The 18,843-nt window shown below is 28.2% G+C and overlaps 1 protein-coding gene across 1 annotated transcript in view; it reads left to right on the plus strand.

Moving 5' to 3' along the window:
- Positions 1–1,978: 1,978 nt before the first annotated feature.
- The window catches only part of LOC142326228 (protein peste-like), a 69,416-nt gene continuing 52,551 nt past the window's right edge, over positions 1,979–18,843 (plus strand). Inside the window, exon 1 of the mRNA XM_075368526.1 lies at positions 1,979–2,338. The gene's annotated coding sequence lies outside the window, so the exon portion shown is untranslated. The remainder of the gene's footprint in view (positions 2,339–18,843) is intronic.

The following is an 18,843-nucleotide window of genomic DNA, read 5'->3' on the forward strand; positions in this document are numbered from 1 at the left end:
GTCATTCTTTTTAATTATGTAGTATATTATATATTTACCCACCGGGTTGGTCTAGTGGTGAACTCCTCATCACCCATCAGCTGATTTCGCCAGCCTCCTTGGCGCGAGTGGTAGCGTCTCTGCTTTCATCCGGATGTCCCGGGTTCGAATTCCGGTCAGGCATGGCATTTTCACTCGCTAAAAATCATTCCTCTCATCCTCTGAAGCAATACCTAACGGTGGTCCCGTAGATTAAAAAAAAAAAATCAGCTCATTTCGAAGTTGAGTTCTAAGGTTCAAATCGTAGTGAAGGCAGTTAGTTACTTTTATAAGGATTTGAATCGTTTAAAAGTACTTTGATCGTGGATACCGGTGTTCTTTGATGGTTGTGTTTCAATTAATCACATACTTCATGAATGGTCGACTTGAGACTGTAAAAGACTACACTTCACTTACATTCATACATATTATCCTCATTCATCCTTTGAAGTAATACCTTACGGTAGTTCCAGAGGCTAAACAGAGAAAATTGAGAGAGTATATATTGTATATTTAGGAATTTATTAAGATTTGAAACTCCATGCATCGTTTAACGAATGATTTTCTTTGAAAGTTAAAATAACTTTTTAATTAAAATTATTTTTAATTATTGAAATTAATTTTTAGAAAATTAGCTTTTTAATTTTACTGGCATCGTAGATCTAGCCTACGCTGCAAGAAGAGAGTATGGTACTTAGCCAAAAAATTGGGTATGAGTGTATTTCATTTTTTGACGTTTCATTTCTCAGGGTCCCCAACGTCAAAAAAAGTTGGGGGTAATTATCATACGTACGTGTGTTGGCATGCTTGATAATTAATAACTTTAGACTGGATAAACCTATTTTAATAAAATCTGGTACAGAAACTCGTGTATATCGGACAATTTATTGATAAACGTTTGTGGTTAATATCTCCAAGGAGTGGAGTAGATAATTTCTTTGGGTTCAATTTTCTCAAAATTTTCAAACATAATCCCAGTTTATATTAAGCTCAGTATATGCGCACATGCTTACCTTACCACTTGAAAAGCATTTGTTTCCAAATTCTTCACCTCTCAAAATGGAAAAAAAAATTTTCGTTTTATTCGTAAGATATTTTTAACAGAATTCTTTTTTATATCTTCCTAGGCATAACAGTACTGGAAACATCAAACAAATTCTGGGGCAGTATTGGTGGTAGGGGATCCAATTAAAGTTTAAAAATATCGGTTTTAGGAATTAAAACGATTTTTTGGTTTATTTTGAATTTTAATAATTTTATTAAAAAAAAAATGTTATCATAATTTACCCTATCCCAAAATTAAATCTTAGATAGGTTTTCATTGGTTGTACGTTTTACAGTGGATTTTTGTTTTTAGTTTCTTCCATTAAACATAGACAGATCAAGAAACGTTTTTGAGGAGAATGGGAAACTTTCTTGGGGGAGGAACTTTATTTTTTGGGAGTGGGGAACAGGAAAAATTAAATAAATATCGATTTTTTGAATTAAAAATATTTTTTATGTTTCATTATTTTTCCATTATATAAGAATAAATAACCAGTGACAGAAAAGTATAACAATTTTCTTGTCAGCTTTTTTTTCATATTTTTAAAAATATGATTAAAATATGGTTAAAACTTTGTACAAATGGTAATAATATTAACGTTTAAAACCAAAACAAAAATTTGTAAAATGAATGATAAAAATGTAATTAATTTTTATCAGTTTACGTAATTTATAATACGTAAATAAATATCGTGTGATGATAATATTTGTAACGGGAAAATATTGTTACGTAATTATATTTTTATATAACACTATAATCTATTGTTTAATTTGTTAAATCTAATATAATTTTCTATATGAAGCGTATCTTATTAAATAATTTCAGTCTAATTTTAAGCTACAGACTGATCATAAATAAAATTGCGTTAAAATCAACGATTTATGAAAAAAATACATTGGAAAAAACATATATATATTTTAAATTATGTTTTGTTTGGTATATTAAAGTGAATATGGAAAAGGAGTATCAAAAAGTGGAAGGGGGAGTATCAAAAGAGTGTAGTGTTTGAGAGTAATAGGAGGGGGGTTAATGAAATGTACGTTTGATTTTCATACAATTATATTATGTACATCATGTTATTTAGTATCTTGTGTGTAGTGACCCTGAAATAATGAATTTAGTGTTAAAACCTAAATAATTATTATACAATACATTATCTATGTTAACTTTTTAGTTCATATTTCTTTATTGTGTGTGTTAGAGGTTGCATAGAGAAATACTGCATATGATTAACATATAATTGAATTGATTTTTAAAGAAGGAATACCAGCACAAGTAAGGTTTTCTTTTAAAAGAATAATTATTTATTATTTAAATTTATTTACTTTTAAGTGATTTTTTTTTTTAGAATTTTTCTTAAAAGCCGATTATTTGTATAACTAAAAAAATGTAAAATTTCTTAAATAGTGTTCATTAGTATGACCAAATATCAATTAATTAACAATCACGTTTAATTTAAGAAATAGACACCTTAGGTCATTAGTGTTTTTTTTTTTTAATTCAGGTTGTGCAAAAAGATATGTAATTCATGAAAATGATACTTAATTTAATTTTTGATCTGATACACTTGATTAGCTTACTACGGTAATTCTTATAAAATAATTGTTGTTCAGGCTTTACTTTATTTATCACAATAAATATTGAACTTAAATATATTCATCAACTATATATTCCCCAATTTAAATATATTCATTTCTGTAAACGTAAGCAAAGTTGCTTTATTCCAGTTTTTTATTTTTATTTTAAAACGTCATACGTATGAAAGAAATTGTTAGTTATTTTATTTATGATAAAACAAGAGCGGAGAATTATAGGTTAGTTTCATTTAAAAATATGTCTTTAATTCTAAGATAAATAAAAATTAAAGTAACAACTTATCAATTCGAAATTATTATCATCCGTTATTTAAGGTTATTAACTCTTTCTTATCATTATTAGCCTAAGTTTGATTGATAAAATTGTTCATTTTATCGAGTAAATTAATAGAAGTTTTTTTATCTAAGTGTAATCTTATCCTAACTAAATTTAAATTCGCCCTAGTAAAAAGGTTTTCGGAAATTTAGCGGCTTTTTGCACCACATATATTTTTTTTTCTTCTACCCTATATTCAAGGATCAAGCAACAAAATTTGCGTACAGTTGTTTAAAAAAAAAGTGATTGTGATTTTTATTGTGCAATGTTTTATTTTTACATTGAAATATTTTTTTTGATGAATTAAAACTTACTGGAATAAAGCTATTTTATATTTATTTACTTTTATTTAAGATCGTTATTATTAGGATTAGGAATATATATATTATATATTTAAAAATATATATATATATTTATAAGTTACGAATTGGTGAATGATTGTTTATTAGATGATCAAGTGTTCTGATAAATATAATTCTTGGATAATTAGAGGTAGTTTACAGTCAAGGAAAATTTTTATTTAGTTAATAAATGAAAATACAATAAAAAAATAATCTAGTATTATTTTTAAATTTTTATTGGCGAAGCAATTTTTTTAAATTCTTTGTTTTTCGTATACTTTCACCGATTGATTACAAAATTATTCTGCTTAAACTCTGATAATTATTTATTTCACATTCGTATGCGTTTTGTACTCAGTAAAATTATTTAAAAATATCCTTTAAGAAATGTTTTGAAGCTTTTTTCGAAGTCATCTCAATTTCTGTAAGAATTTTTATATTTTTTCTGTTTAATTTCAGTTTTTCTAGCTGTTGCTATTAACCATTTACTTTTAGAGATTTTCTAAAGTTCAAGTTTAAATAGATCTATCTTATAAACAGTTATAAGATAGATGTTATCATTTACCGATTTTTTTTAAAGGCTTAGACATTTTGCTTAAAGGGCCTTCTTTTATCTTATTTTATATCTTAATAAATTTCTTCTGCCAGTAATGATCATTTAAGTATGATTAACCATGATTGATGATCATTTAAGTATTTTTTGTTGTTTTGAATATTTTTTTAATATAAAATTTAGAAGCAATAACAGAAAATAGATGTAAAAAAGTGAAAAAAAAAATTAATTTTTTTGTGCAAAGCTCAAGGAATTAAAAAAAGATTTAAGACTGTAGTTTAGAAACTAAATGTGCAGGATCAATCTGCCACTTCTATAATATGGGTTTCATCATGTAAAATGTTTTGTTTGTGATTATATGTTTGTTTTGTAAACGCCCCGATGATGTCAGAGAAAACACCGAGGTCCTCTGGTGAAATTTGGTTTAATATCCCTAAAATAATATACAAAATTTCTAAATATAAAACAAATTTACGCTATAATAATATAAAGACAATTTTTTTTGATAAAATAATTTCATTATATTTTTCTTTTCATTTTTCATAATATGAAAAAGGATTATAAAATTATTAATTTTAATAATGAGAAATAGCCTCAAGAAATAATATTTATAATCTCACGAACATTTACTGTTAAGTAAGGTTTAATTTAGTCATTAACTTAATTAATTTTAGTTTGACATCATACGACATTTACGGCAATTGTTTATAATAACTATAAGCAATGAAATTTTTACGTTAAAAATTTTTAGTCTACAAGATTTGAAACCATTATGGTTAAATTACCAGAAATCGTCATTGTCGTTTCTTATTATATTTTATATAAAGGTTTGCCAATAAATCTTAACTTTTGTTTTCGAATAGCTTATTCCTTCCTTAATTAGTTAGTAATACTCGTATTTTCGATTTAATGGCAGAAATATTTTGTCATTTATCCAGTTCATTTAACTTAAATAACATTTAAGTTAAATGAACTGGATTTAAATAACTTAAATGTTATTTAAGTTAAATGTATTTTACATTTAAATTAGCATTTTACACTTAAATTGCATTTTACATTAGCGATTTCCATTTTATATAAAAACTATTATATAAAAAAAATAGTTTTATAATTTTTTTTATTACTGGAAAATTTATTTTCAAAAAATATTTTAATGATAATTTTAATTTGGTGAATAGAATAAGAAGAAAAACTCCTCTATGTTGGCTGAAATAACTGGATGATAATAGGTTTACCCCAGAGGGTACTTATTTTGGTTCTCAGCTAAAAAAACAAATAATAACTGGAAATGGAAATTATACAAATATTTTTTTTTCTCGGTTTTTATTACGGCGCCTCTAAAATATCTACTTCGGTTATTCTTAACCTTGATTCATTAATACATGAATAATCAGAAGATAAAGTAAAATGGAGGTGTAATAAAAGAGAGTAATAAGTCCATAAAAAAAAAATTGATGTGGACACCACATGACTTTATTTTACGCCTATTAAATTACATATACACATTTTTTTAATATGAAAAGTACAAAAAATTTTACTTCATTAATAACTTCTGATATTTTTTCATATTTTATTTTTTTATTGTTATTATTGAATTATTATTTCTCTTAAAACCTTTCTTACAATCAGAAGTTCATAATTATTAATAAATTAATAATTTAAATTAAAAAAAAGAAGATGAATTCTGATTCACACCGATGTGCCTTGTAAGATCAAAATATTTCATTAATTAAAATTTGATTGGGCTATAACTCTGGAACCAAAGAAAATAAGTACCACTTATGATTTATCATTGAACAACTCTCAACGAGGGCTTATTACTTCAGTTAAGAAGAAATCCAAAATCCAATTTTTTTTGGATTTTAGATTTTTTGGACAGTTTTGGTCCAGTCGATTGCAATCAAAAGGAGAGGCGCACAAGTAGATGTTACAACAGTCCTCCTAAAACCAAAATGTCAACATCCTACGGCTAATCGTTTTTGAGTTATGCGAGATAGATACGTACGTACAGACGTCACGCCGAAAGAAGTCAAAATTGATTCAGGAATGGTTAAAATGGAAATTTCCGTTGAAATCTGATAACCGGAATTTTTCGCGGTTACAATAATTCCTTTACTTCGTACAAGGAAGTAAAAAGTAAAATAAAAGTCAAGTTTTAATTGTTCTCAATAAAGCTCTAAAAAATAAAGGAATCGAATTTTTAAACTAAAACTAAATCCTCTGCCTAAAGTTTACCGTAAATTATTCATAAAGAATCTGACAAGGTCGACAATATCTGGGTCTAGATAAGACAAAACTGATTTTTTTCTATTTTAATGTGTTATTTTTTTAAATAGGCTTATTAGTGTATAAAGCAATTAATTAAAAATAAATAAACAATTTATTTTATTTATGAACTCGTATAAAATAAACGAATATTACGTAGAGGCTAACAGAAGATGCGTGATAGACTTGAATAAAACCAACAAAAAAATTTATTAACTTCCGATATAAAAAAGTAATTCTATAAATTCATTTGTAATCATCACAAATTATAATCTGACCTCAAATAATTTCATTCATTTAAAATTTCATAAATACTTATTTCTTTTATTACAGTTTATTATTTTCTATAGTTTAGAATAATTAGGAACAGTAATTAATTATCTACTTAATAATTTTTTTTCAATTTAATGTGTTATTCTTTAAATTGCCACATTACAATAAATAACCAATAATGAAAAATAAATTAGTAATTGTATGGTTTTTATGTCTTTTTTTTACAAATTACAGTAGTAATATACATTATTTTTACTAATCGATTTATTTTTACTTTCTTGTACCAAGGAAGTATTGTAATCGCGAAAATTTTCGGTTTTCAAATTTCAACGGAAATATCCATTTTGACAACCCTGAATCCATTTTGATTAGTTTCGGCGTGACTTCTGTACGTACGTATGTATCTTACATAACTCAAAAACGATTTGCTGTAGAATGTTGAAATTTTGGATTTAAGGCTGTTGTAACATCTAGGTTTGTATCTTCTCATTTGATTGCAATCGACTGACCAAAGGTGTCCAAAAAAGCCCAAAATCCCCAAAAAATTGAATTTTTGACTTTTTCTTAACTGCAGTAATCAGCCCTCATTGAAAGCCTGTCAACGATATATCTATCATAAGTGGTAGATATTTTCATTGGTTCCAGAGTTATAGCCAAATGCGATTTTAATTAATGAAATATTTGGATCTTACAAGGGGAAGGCACATCGGCGAGAATCCGATTTCATTTCCTTTTTTTAACTTTTTTTTAAATTTAACCTAATAATAATTTAACTTAATTAAAAATTATTAACCTCTCATTGTAAGCCGGCCTTCGTGACGCGAGTGGTAATGTTTCGGCCTTTCACCCGGAGGTCCCGGGTTCGAATCCCGGTCAGGCATGGCATTTTCACACACGCTACAAATCATTCATCTCATCACCTGAAGCAATGTCTAACGGTGGTCCCGGATGTTAAATAAGAAAAAAAAGAACACTAAGTGATCTTAAAAAAAAATTAATAATATGAAAAAAATTCAGGTAATACGCTCAATTATTAATCTATATGTAATCAAAGTAGAAGTAATATCTTAATGTTAAAAAAATTTGATGCTAATTATGTACTCTCTTTAAGAATAAATTAGATGAAATTTAAAAAAGTAGAGGGAAAAAAACATACGGTAAAACAAAATAGTAGCACACTACTATTTTGAGCTGACCACAGTCAGCTCATTAATGAATCACTTATTTCAGCAATTTCGCTATGTAGAAATAAGTACTTTAAATTTTATTTTGTCTGAAAGATTATTAACCAAAATGAAAAAAATAAAGCAAGAGATTAAGTTTGGTATTTATTAATTGAACGTCTATGATAATATAAAGGCATGACTATTATTATTTCCATTAAAATAATATATTTGTATTATTTGACTTTTTATTGATAAGATGGAATTATTAATTGTTAAAAATCAAAAGAATGGACAAACGCAAATCGAACATTGATGCATTGTCATTCGATTTATTGGATAATTGCTTTGCCAATTGAAGCAATGAAATATTGATATTTTTAATGTATTAACTCTTTTTAAAAAATATGAAAAACCTTTTTTTATCCGATTTCACCAGAAAGGAAAAAACGTTTTTGGATGGTAAGTTTTCCGATTGTGTCTCTACATCTTCAGATTGCGTGTGCCAGCTTTTATGAAACAGGCTACCAAAAATGTTTTCTCAACTACATGATTAAACTGTTCTTCCGAACAACTAGTATCTGATTCCAAGAAAGACAAATGATATCTCGTTAATTAAAAATAAAATTAATTCATGACTGTTTTGTTTTTTGTTATTTAACGTTTGGTTCAGTTATTAATTCTTCTCTTGTAAACTTAATATTTTTGTACGTACCTAAATCAGTCGCAATTTTTTTTTATAAATTGAAAATTTCTATAAATGTTTTATTATAAAGTTAATATTTTGTTAATTCCTGGAATTGTAATTGTTAAAATTTTCTTGCCATGAGACTCCAATCCGACGGAACAATAGATTGAAATTTTGAATAAATAAATTAAATAAACAAAATTTCAGAACTAGACAGTAGAATTTATTTCTTTCAAATTGAAAAATTAAAATTGTTTTAAAAGTTACAATGTGGGAAGGAAATTAATCAGTAAAGTATAGTATACATAATATCGGATTTCGTAAAATGTTATGTATGGGAAATAATTATAAAATAAAAAAAAAATCATTAATTACAAATAATTTTTGATAAAAATACGAGTATAAAAATAATTTACTAAATAAATATATATTGGAAAATAAATAAGTGTAATTTTAAAATAAATTAAAAACGTAATATAAGGTTAAGGTTAAGAAAAAAAAACAAAAGAAAAGAAACAAATTATAAATTTCATTAACAAAAAATATGGGTTGCAGATTTCTTTTTTGAAAGTTGGAACTCTCGACGTTCAAATCCTAGTAAAGTCAGTTACTTTTATACGATTTGAATACTATATCGTGGAGAGATCGAGATTGATTTCACAATACTTAAAAAGTTTGTTTTTTCTTAAATAAGTAATTAAAATATCCGTTTATTGTGATATTGAGAACAAGTTAATTTGGGAAAAAAATTTTTAAAACTGAAAGTGATATCCAATATTTTTAAATCTGTTAGTCCTTCTCGGGGTAGAAAATACAATTAAATAAACAGGGCATAAAAGATCGAGTGGTTACTCGATCTAAATTGATAGCTTTATGTCCTTAACCTATGTTCTTACACTATAAGTATATCCAGCATCAATCTTTAAATATTAATAAATTCCTGAGTTTACTCTTTAGATAGATGTGTTGGTACAACTTATAGACATCATATAATGTGGAGTTTTTGTAGTCAAGCTTTATTTTATCTTTCTTTTGCATTCTACTTGTTTTGATATTCAAGTTTAAAGAATATACTGTGTCTTAATATTTATAAGATAACTCAATCGTTTGTTCACTTAATGAAATTAAATTTATACGACGTTTACAAAATTAGGAAAAGGTATAATTTTACGAGATGAAATTTGAAAGAATTATTTTAGAGAAAAAAAGCGAGAAAAGATAATAAATAACATTATAAAAAAAACGATTATTAGGATTGATAATTTTTTCTTTCTTTTGCCACAAACCACATAGCTGTAACTTGTAATAAATTTTTGTAATCATGGAAAGACTTTATGGACACCCTACATCCGGACCAATATCTTACGTAATTCAACCGCAATATTTTTGTTTTTCCTTCACCTCCTTTCTCGGATTATCCCCTGCGATATTCAATGTAACATGGAACAATTTTTCTCTTATTTCTCGATCTAAATTGATAGCTTTATGCCCTTAACCTATTCTTATACTATAAGTATATCCACTGTCAATCTTTAAATATTAATAATATTTCAAATCGTAAGTCAGTTCAAAGAATACAGTCATGTCTGAAATAAAAATTTATGAAAAGAATGTCTGTAATAACCTCAAAACCATAAATATTGTTATGACCAACTATTACTATATTACATTGGTATTATTACATTAAGGAGAACTTGGCACTTCTAATGAACATAAGAACTAAATAAAATAGGCTGGATTTTTTGTATAATTGTATTCAGACTAAAAGGAATCAGGATATCTAACTTTATTCGGTTTGCACGTAGCCACATTTTATGTTTAATCATGGTATGGGAAACACAATTCGACAGGTCAAAGGAGAAATTTTTACCGAATCACACAAATTCTAACTACTCGGTAATATTGTTAACCCTTAAAATAATTTTTTCCTGCTTAGCCTCCGGGAATCACCGTCAGGTATTACTTCAGAGGATTATTTGTACGAGCGTAAATGAAGTGTAGTCTTGTATAGTCTCAGGTCGACCATTTCTGATGTGTGTGATTAATTGATAAATGGTATTATTATTGTCGATACCGGGTAGGTCTAGTGGTGAACACGTCATCGCAAATTAACTGATTTCGAAGTCAAGATTTGTAATTTTCAAAAACTAGTAAAGGCATTTATACAGATTTGAATACTAGATCGTGGATACGGATGTTCTTTGGTAATTGGGTTTCAATTAACCACACTTCAGGAATTGTCGAGCTGACCTGAAGAAGATAACTGTTCATTTACATTCATATATACCATCCTCATTCATCCTCTGAAGGCTAAACAGATAAAAGGAATATCATTATTTCAGGTAGACCGAAAAATTAATCTATTCTTAATGTTTTTGTACAGCATTATCGAGTTATTGTAACGCTTAATGCAAGAGATCTGTTATAATGGAATTTGGCAATTTTGGTTCTGTCTTTTCATTTCATCATTCAACTGTGATATGTAATATTGGTATTATGATATCAGCTGTAATACTAGTAATAATACTAATTTAAGTATTAGGACTGATAATATTATCAATAATAGTTGAGATTAACCATTAATACGAAGTCATGGTGGAGATATCATTATGGAGGGGAGTTACAAGTAATGATCACATAATTTGCTTCTTCTCTTTTATTCTTAATAATACCGGAAGCTCAGAAAAAGATATGAAAGGTAGTAAGGAAAATGAGAGTTTTTGTTTAGGGTAAGTTCTTCAAAAATCCTACTGACGTGGTCTGTTGTTTTTTTGTACAAAGTAACGAAACAAACTTCATTACAGTTGGTGTGGCATTGGTGTTATATAGGTGGGACTAATAACGATTGTTATAAAATCATATTTCTCTCCATGGATTATAGCAGTTGCGCATTTATACTAAAAATTTAGATAGTTACATAAATAATAAATTAAATAATGTTGGAAAATATCAGATTTTTTGTGAATTTTTAACAGTATCCTTGTTAGTTATTTCTGAGAATATTTTATTTAACTCGTGTATTAAATAGTTTAATTTATATACAATGTTGCATAGATATTTATTATTAATGGGGTTTTTAGAAACTCTACGAATAGAAAAATATTATTATTGATGCCAATAGCAATATGAATTAATTTAGGTTAGAGAATATTCGACCTGTTCATTTTAAATCAGGTCGAATATTCTACGTTTGGAGTATGTAAAACAAATTGTTGGGGATGTAGGATGTAGAGGGTATACTGAAATGAAACGACTAGCACTAGATAGGGAATCTTGGAGAGCTGCATCAAACCAGTCAAATGACTGAAGACAAAAAAAAAAAAAAAAAAAAAATTTAAATCATGTGGTATAGTCATAGAGAGATTGGACAGTGAATAATTTACTAGGAAAAAATATTTAGGCACGATATGTAAAATTACACTAATGTATGTAAATATTTATACTTTAATATCAAGTTGATAATAGTACCAAAAAAAGATAAAACGAAGTAATTTTAAGCTATTATTAACCATAATATTTTATTATAAAATTTTGTAAATTTGCGATGAATTTATAAGTCTTAAAATCTGTAAATAATATTTATTTTTATTTGTATTCTGTAATGATAAGAGAAATTAAAATTACTAGGGTTAATAATATAAAATAAATACGTATTAATTTATTTGTTTTATTCTTGATGAGATAATACACTGATTGTCTCACTGTACATAAAATAAAAATGGAATAATTTGATGGTATTTTATCTAATCTATAATGAATAAATAAATAGTGAACTTCCTGTTTTGAAGATATTTAAATATGATATAATTTAGGAATATTTTAAATTTACGTTTCTTGGAAATTTTTGATATTTTTAAATTTTAATACTGACCACAATAACTAACTTTGTATATGTTTTTAGAAGTATTTAAAAACAAGTTTTAAGTCACAACTTTGGCCACTTAATTTTAATTTATTTCTACTCTAATTTAAATTCGTATTTTAGAAGCAATTAGAAGTCCTAAATCTATTCTATACACAATTAATGCGTTAGAGTTTGTTGTTGATTTACAGTATTGGTCCGTAAACAAATTCCTTCGATCGTATCAAGGATACATAGAACCTTTTCATATCGTTTAACAAAGTTTCTTCTATTCTTCTAATTTGGAAAAAAACGTATGAGGGATCAGATGTAGTTAAGAATGATATGAAAGGATGTTCTACACACAGAAGAACTGTAACACGAGGAAAACCTCCCAGCTAGAGAATAGCTTGAAAATTCATTCTTCCAGCTGTTGAGTAATTCAAAACCTCTTGGAAAATAGGAAAATTTTGACCTCGACTGGGAGCAGATCATTAATGTTTATTGATTCTGCGCTGAACAACTTAAATAATTAAAATATGAATCTTAACCGAAATTTAAACCTGCTCCTGGCCTATACGTTTTTCCTAATTTAAAAAAACGGGTCAGGCCCTGTTAGGCAAAGATGAGAAGACCTGCAAACCTATGCATCCTTGAAACGATCGAAGGAATTTGTTTATGGACTTTTACTGTGAATCCACGACAAACCCTAATTGACTAACTTGGTATAGAATTTTTTTCCATATATTTAAGAACCATTCGAAACAAGTAGTCTTAAAAGAAAAAGCCTCCCATCTATATATTACATATGGGTTTATTCATATATAAATTAATAGTTAATATAATCTTCTACCTTACCACCACGTTTATATATACTCCAGATCTTTCGGCTTACTTGGAAGGCATCATCAGGAGTTAAAATTAAAGCGTTTAAAATCAAAAGTTAAAAAATCATAGTTAAAATTTAAAAACTATACATATATGTACATAATATATGGAATATGGAATGTGAAAAAAATAAAATTTCAACTAAAAGTGTATAAGCCTCCTACGAAATATTGAGATATGTAAAAAGGTATTCTACTATTTGAGTAAAATTTTCAAATACGGGATTCACGTTGACTTACCTCTCTACCTCTTGACTAATTGTAACCAAAATTTATCCAACAATATTTCATAGAAACTACTTGTTCCGGTCTAGAGAAATCGAACAAAAAACAGGAAAAATAGATACTTACGTACTTAGTTACAGAAAACTTCCTTCACGAATTTTTCAATGCTAAATTGTGTTTTTTTTTTTGTTTGTTTTTAGTGAAGGGGAGCTCATGATCTATAAAAACTACTACGTGCAACATTTGATTAAATTATAATACATTCCCTTTCTAGTATATTGTTTAACTAAATGAAATGTTCCAGATCGCATTCGCCAAACTACAGGAACTGATTCAGGATACCAAAATAAGCAAAAAAGTTCATATCGACATAAGTCTTATTTTACTTTGTTTTCCCTCTGGACGCTTTTCTGTGATTTTCAACAAAAAGATTATTTCTCAGGAACGGGTGAACTTACTTTAATTAAATTTGGTAAATCTAAGACTAGTGTCTTCTACAAAATAGAAACTTTTAAAACGTCACCTTCAAAAGTTTTAAAAGGCGGGCAACTTAATTTTCTAATCTTCAATATCTTTGTAATTATTTGTTTGAATAAATTTTACTTTTAAAAAATTTATGAACAAAATGACACCTCATTTGTAAAAACCCTTGTCAAATAGAGTTATTGCAGACAATTAACCCGGAAGAACGCTTGCGCATCGTAATGCAAGCTGCTAATTTTTTTCCTCCACTAAATGTAATAAAAATTGATTAATAATAAGTAATAATAGTAAATTAATAAAAATAAATTAATAATAATAAAAATTATCACCTTCCATTATGGTGGGCAAACGTACTGCCGGGTTAATTGTCTGCAATAAATCGATTGTTTGTCAACGGAGTTTTACAAATAAGGTGTAATTCTGTTAAAAATAAAATGCTTAATAAATTTTATAAAAGTAAAAATTTGATCAAACAAATAATTACAAAAATAATATTGAAGATTAAAAAATTAAGATGGCCGCCATTTTGAAATTTTTGAAGGTGACGTTTTCAAAATTCTTTATTTTGTAGAACAAGACACTAGTCTTAGATTTGCCAAATTTAATTAAAATAGGTTTATCCGTTACTGAGAAATAATTTTTTTTTGTTGAAAATCACAAAATAGTGTCCAGGAGGGAAACAAAGCAAATAAAGATTTATGGTCGATATGAACTTTTTTTGCTCATTTTGGTGTCTTGAATCAATTCCTGAAGTTCGGCAAATGTGTCCCAGAACACTCTGTATATAGTAAAACATAAATTTTTAAATTGGTTTGATATTCAATTTATAAAAATTTATGAGAAATGAAAATTTCCTAAGAAGCAAGCAAAATTTCCAACAGTGATCGATAGATAAATTGATTAGATATCCTTTTAGGTTTAGTGTAAATGTAAGTATATATATATATATATATATATATATATATATATATATATATATTTTATAATGAGAATTGAGAGTTTTTTAGGATAGAAGAAGTCATAACAGAAAGTAAAACAGAAACATAAATAATATTTATATTTTATTATGTTGTACCTAAAACGTACTGTTATTTTCTTTCTGGGTCCTTAAAGAAAGCAATCCCCTTTTTTCACAGCACTGATATCTCACTATTCCCGGTAAAGAGCTGGAATGTATCTTCCACCAATAACAACGAAAATAAGAATAAAATGAACAAAAACCATATTTAATATTTTATTTAAAGTAACTGATGCAACAAAAATTCCCGTCTTCACAACAGTCAGTCACACAATGATGTGTCATAAAAGGTGTTATAAAATTAATAGAAAACATATAAATCGTTTTCAGCATTTTGATATCCTAATTTATCAAAAATACGATTAATTTATCTTCAGATACGATTGTAGGTACTTTTCGGTGCATTATCAATACACGAAAACCAGTATTATCGAAAAATACTGAGCATTAAATTATTATTCCCTAAAAGTAATTCAATTTTTATTACTAATTCTCAATTAACTTAAAAAAAAAAATACTTTCAAATTGTACTGGTTTCATTCACACTAATGTTATTTAGTTCATAAGTTGTACTTTGATAATCAAAATAAACATTTTTTAAAGATTTTATTTTTGCTTGTTACGGTATAGCTGTGGCCGTGTGTTAGAAATTTAATAATTCACTTCTTAATAATAGTAAAAATATTATTTTATTCCCTATTAAATTTTTGTTTAATTTTATTACTAAAATTTTCCTCAAAAAAAAAATTAAAATACCTTTCGGCAGAAGGAGAAGGTAGATTTCACCGATGCTAAGTAGGAGATAAAAAATATTTCACCTATAAATTAAGAAAAACCTCAAATTTACTCAATACAATAGTTACATGTGAAAAGATTTTCACATGTTAGCGTACGACAAGCCCATCTTCATACAATTCCAGCAAAACTTTGGTCATCCCTTGCCGTAAAGGTTGGTCATATCAAAAATTATTACAGACAAAGGTTTTAGGTAATGTTTAGAAGGTTAAAAACCACATTAACCGATTCGGTACTGTGCCTATTAAAAGAGGTATGATGTTCTTTGTCTTCAAAACCTCAATTTTTATGGGTGTATGAAGTCAGGCCTCGTTGGGATGCCACCGACGGAAATGTCTCGGTAGACATTTACATCAGTGATTTATCTCAGCTTTTGCTTTCGCTGCAGGCCTCATCCGGAATCTTGAATGTCCTACATCGTTTCCCTCTAAACTAACTAACCGAGTTCGCGGAAGCACGAATCCCGCGCCTGTTTCTACATTATACAAAGCCAATTTGTGCGTAAATGTCTCATAATATTCGAGGCGATTGAATAAACAACTAACCACGAAAAATATTATACGCAACAACGAAATTTATTCCTAGTTCCCTTAGTATGAACTCAACTTTCAGTTCATACCCCCTGACTCCCAAACCTTTACCAACAAAATTCCCCATTTACACAAGTCTCTGTACCAAATTTCATCAAAATCGGTTTACTCAGTGAGTGTTATTAAGCTTCAAACACACATGCACACGTACGAATATTTCCCCTTTTTTATTTATGGGTTTCCTGGATGATGAAACGTCGAGAAATGCAAATAAATACCCCACACCCTATATTTTGATTGATTACATATTTTCTCTCTTGCTGTAGAACTATGCTACTACGAAAGTAAAATTAGCACTTTTCTTTACAGTATTATTTTAATTTTGAGGATAATTATAATATACTACATCTTCCCTGCGCTGGCTGTACGGTGTTGTCGAGAGCTACATCATAAATGATTTTAAAGAAAATCGAGTCGTAGTTCTAACAATGATCGCTTAAAAATAAGGTAAAAATGAGGCTGTACACAAAAGGTTGATTAATAGTACACAGGTACTTCTAGTTGGTCGAGTGGTAGCGTTTCGGCCTTTCATCCGGAGGTCCCGGGTTCGAATCCCGGTCAGGCATGAAATTTTCACACGCTACAAAAATTGTCATTCATCTCATCCTTTGAAGCAATACCTTACGGTGGTCCCAGAAAAAAGGGTACTCTAGTTGAGATTGATAAGAAGATGACGTTGGAGTACTTTACGTGTTGAGACATCGAGAGAAGTTCGATTTTCGTTTCACGTAATTCAAGAAAAAATGAAGGGAAACTGAAGCTCAGATCGGATCGAAAATGATACGGTTGAAAACAATAGTTTCTCAAATCATCCAGCTCTTTATTTCAGTCAGCTGTTATTTAAAGTTTAACTGTCCTGATGGTTGCTACGTTTGGTAATAGACATGATGTATGGAGAAGAAGAAAAACGTTATTAAGAAAAAAGGTTTTTGAAGAAAAAATTATTTTTTTGTTTTTTTTTTCCATAAGAGAAATAATGTTAATACTTTATACTCGTTCCTTTGCTCTAGAACATGAAATACCGTTTGTTCAATATTTCGATAAATTTAAAATTTCATATGTTATTATTCCAAACAAAAAATAAAAAAAAGATTTATTATTTTTCGGTCGTCATCCGTTATCCAACCCCCGGTCTGTCGAACTTCATTACCCTAGGATTTATATAACATTTATTGCTGCGCTTGTTAAAGACTGTTTTAACGAAATTTATAATTTAAGTTCTTGCTTATTCCTGTCTTATTTTAAGATAGTCCCCATCAAGAGATTGATGCAATTATGATTACTACGTTAGACTTTAGAAAGTTCTCACTTGTCGGATTACATTATGGATTGTTTGATATTTATTTTTAAGATTACGTCAGTACAGTGTTCGAGAAGTGTTGTACTGTTACTGTAACCGTTGTAATAATTACAACTCGGTATCCTTATGGATCTTCCTGCAAATCTGTTTGAATTGTTTTTTTATCAAGAGATAAAATGAATCGAGGTTGTTTCAAAGTTTTCATATTTTACTACAACATAAACTGTGTAATCGGGGGCACGACGTAGCGTTAAATATTTTGAATGATCTAGAACTGTGGCGGTGCAAGAGTAGGCAGTGCCGAGTCGATATACAAATGCGGCCTAATACGTGGTTGCAGGGCTCTCTAAACTAAGGCATGATAAAATTTTACTATTTACTTATTACTTATGGAGCTATGAAATGTCTGACGCCTTCTGTAAACACGAATTAAATATCAACCACAACGCAATTGTTGCCTGGAGAAATTACCTGCGAGAAGCTTTTAAAATCAAATTGATGTCCCAGGTCTGACAGTAGAGAACGACAAGTCTTTCTATTCGTAAGGAGGAAGAACAATTTCGGTAGGGTCTCAAAAGCAGTGGGTGTTCGGAAGATTATGCTGTAGAACGGGGGAATATATCATGTTCGCAGTAGGTAATAATAGTTCAGCAGATACTCTTAATTCTAGTAGAGCATATTACACCAGGCTCAATAGTAATTTCTGATCAGTGAGCTATAAAATAATATAGATCATTTTAACAAACCCACCGGCTTGGTCTAGTGGTGAACGCGTCTCCCAAATCGGCTGATTTGGAAGTCGAGAGTTCCAGCGTTCAAGTCCTAGTAGTCAGTTATTTTTATAATTGACTACACCACGGATTTGAATACTATATAAAAGTATTTAGTATCCGCGGATTTGAATACTATATCGTGGATAACGATGTTCTTTGGTGGTTGAGTTTCAATTAACCACACATCTCAGGAATAGTCGAACTGAGACTGTACAAGACTACACTTCATTTAGACGCATACGTATCATCCTCATTCATCCTCTGAAGTATTATCTGAAAGGTAATTACCAGAGGCTAAGCAGGAAAAAGAAAGGTCATTTCAAAAGGAATTATGAGTACAGTACTACGAACCGTACGCAGAATTTCATTGATCACTCTTTGACAAACAAAAACAAAAAGGTTCCGTAAATCAGGCATAACAAGAGAATTTCTGGACTGCTACTTATACGAATTCTTTTGGTGGAAAAAAGTGAAAATGGATGATCGTAATGTGTTTCAAGCAATTCTGAAAGGTATGCAGCTTTTTGGCCTATACAATAAATATTTGTGTTCGTATATAAGTATTCATTGTTTCAAATATCATTATCTCAGTTTTATTAATTTGTATTTAAATCATTTTAATTTGCAGATTTTTATGGACATTTATTTATATGCACAATTTTATTGATTTTTAA

This window comes from Lycorma delicatula, chromosome 6 (genome assembly GCF_047948215.1).
Source record: "Lycorma delicatula isolate Av1 chromosome 6, ASM4794821v1, whole genome shotgun sequence".
Taxonomy (NCBI): domain Eukaryota; kingdom Metazoa; phylum Arthropoda; class Insecta; order Hemiptera; family Fulgoridae; genus Lycorma; species Lycorma delicatula.